Below are 3,104 nucleotides of genomic sequence, written 5' to 3' on the forward strand. Positions count from 1 at the left end.
GCTCGAACCCGCGTCCCCCGCATTGGCAGGCGGATTCTTAACCACTGCACCACCAGGGAAGCCCCTAGTTATGCCTTAATATCCATTATCCCTTTCTCTTATAACAACAGAATTTTAGTTGGGTACATAATTGCCCAAAACAAGAGTACATTTCTCAGCTTCCCCTGTAGTCAGGCATTATGATGGGACAAAGTCATAGTGAATAAAATATGAGAAGTGTGTGCCCTTAAACGTAAAGAGGGGGCTTCCCTGGTGGCGCAGTGGTTGAGAATCCGCCTGCCAATGCAGGACACACGGGTTCAAGCCCTGGTCTGGGAAGATCCCACATGCCAGGGAGCAGCTGGCCCCGTGAGCCACAATTACTGAGCCTATGCGTCTGGAGCCTGTGCTCCGCAACAAGGGAGGCCACGATAGTGAGAGGCCCGCGCACCGCGATGAGGAGTGGCCCCCACTTGCCACAACTGGAGAAAGCCCTCGCACAGAAACGAAGACCCAACACAGCCATAAATAAATAAATAAAAATTAAAAACAACAACAACAACAAAAAAAAAACGTAAAGAGTCTGTCATTCCTTTGACCTTTTCCTTCATCTCGTTATCTGAAATCTTCCTTAGTTTTGTTATTGCACATACTATGGGTGGACTAGATCTGATATGCATTTGATTAGATGAGGGACTGTTTCCCAGCTTAATGAATGAGAATATGTGTGACTCATGAGAACAAATATGTGTTTTCTATTCAACCAGTGTCCAGTACAAGCTCTGAAAACAACAGGATTATCCATCCTATTTTTGGAAATCGAATGAGGATATATTAATATTGAAGAGTACACATTTATGTAAAATATACTCTAGTGGAAATTATATACATTTATTCCAATATTCTTTCTCATTTAAGAGAATGATTTAGCAGAGGATGAGATCCATTTATAGGCTGCTTTGCCTGAGTTAAATCAGGAATCAACCTCTACATTTTAAATGTCAAGCAAAATCAAAAAAGAAAGCCCAGAGATAAATCCACACACCTATGGTCAACTAATCTATGACAAAGGAGGCAAGGATATACAATGGAGAAAAGACTATCTCTTCAATAAGTGGTGCTGGGAAAACTGGACAGCTACATGTAAAAGAATGAAATTAGATCACTCCATAACACCATACACAAAAATAAACTCAAAGTGGGTTAAAGACCTAAATATAAGGCCAGACAATATAAAACCCTTAGAGGAAAACATAGGAAGAACACTCTTTGACATAAATCACAGCAAGATCTTTTTTGATCCACCTCCTAGAGTAATGGAAATAGAAACAAAAATAAACAAATGGAACCTAATGAAACTTAAAAGCTTTTGCACAGCAAAGGAAACTACAAACAAGACGAAAAGACAACCTTCAGAATGGGAGAAAATATTTGTAAATGAATCAACGGACAAAGGATTAATCTCCAAAATATATAACCAGCTCATGCAGCTCAATATTAAAAAAGCAAACAACCCAATCCAAAAATGGGCAGAAGACCTAAATAGACATTTCTCCAAAGAAGACATACAGATGGCCAAGAAGCACATGAAAAGCTGCTCAACATATCTAATCATTAGGGAAATGCAAGTCAAAACTACAGTGAGGTATCACTTCACACAGGTCAGAATGGCCATCATCAAAAATCTACAAACAACAAATGCTGGAGAGGGTGTGGAGAAAAGGGAACCCTCTTGCACTGTTGGTGGGAATGTAAATTGATACAGCCACTATGGAGAACAGTATGGAGGCTCCTTAAAAAACTAAAAATAGAATTACCATATGACCCAGCAATCCCACTACTGGGCATATACCCAGAGAAAACCATAATTCAAAAAGACACATGCACTCCAATGTTCACTGCAGCACTGCTTACAATAGCCAGGTCATTGAAGCAACCTAAATGCCCATCGACAGATGAATGGATAAAGAAGATGTGGTACATATATACAATGGAATATTACTCAGCCATAAAAAGGAATGAAATTTGGTCATTTGTAGAGACGTGGATGGATCTAGAGACTGTCATACAGAGTGTAGTAAGTCAGAAAGAGAAAAACAAATATCGTATATTAACACATATATGTGGAATCTAGAAAAATGGTACAGATGAACCAGTTTGCAAGGCAGAAATAGAGACACAGATGTAGAGAACAAACGAATGGGCACCAAGGGGGGAAAGTGGCAGGGGCAGGTGGTGGTGGTGAGATGAATTGGGAGATTGGGATTGACATATATACACTAATATGCATAAAATAGATAACTAATAAGAACCTGCTGTATAAAAATTAAATAAAGTAAAATTCAAAAATTCAAAAAAAATTGTATTTTTAAAGTTCAATAAATAATGCACTTTGTTTAATTATCACAGCCTCAAGTAAGGTTTGACATAATCTAATAGCCTGGATCAAAAAAAATATCAATAATTTGTACTACATCAGGAATGAGAATTTATCAATTTAAAAGGAAATTGATAAATATTACTCAAAACAGTCTTTATACTTAAAAAAATACAAAGTACAACATTGAAGCAGATGCAACATTCTGCCCCAGGTGCTTACAATGCTCAGTAATGAGTAGGTATGCTATGTCATGCCTACTGTAGCAACAAATTCATTATTATTTTTATTATAATTCAGAATTGGTCAATCACAAGCTGTTCTGTAAAAACAACATGCTACAAAAAAAAAAGACACTGGAGGCTGACTCAAGAGCAGCCTTTTATTCTGTGAATTCTAATATTTATGCTAAGCATGGCCTCTTCGATATTTTTTTTAAATGAAGGAAAATCACAATTGAATAAAAGTTCCAGGGACGAAATACCATTTCTTGAACAAAACCATACACAGCTAGTTTGAGGGCATCTAGTTGATTCAATTTAATTTATTTAGATTAAAATTCTGTTAGTAAAAAATACTTGTACCTATGGTAATACAAAAAAGGGCTTTAAAATCTGTCACACATTCGGTTAAGAGAGCATACTGTGGGCTTGTTTATATTTTGTTTTCCTTTAGTGCACATACTCATCATTTATAGACAGACAAGCAGATTGTTGAATAACCTGGTTTTCTGTCAGTTAGCTGTGTT

Source organism: Mesoplodon densirostris, chromosome X, assembly GCF_025265405.1.
Source record: "Mesoplodon densirostris isolate mMesDen1 chromosome X, mMesDen1 primary haplotype, whole genome shotgun sequence".
Lineage (NCBI taxonomy): Eukaryota > Metazoa > Chordata > Mammalia > Artiodactyla > Ziphiidae > Mesoplodon > Mesoplodon densirostris.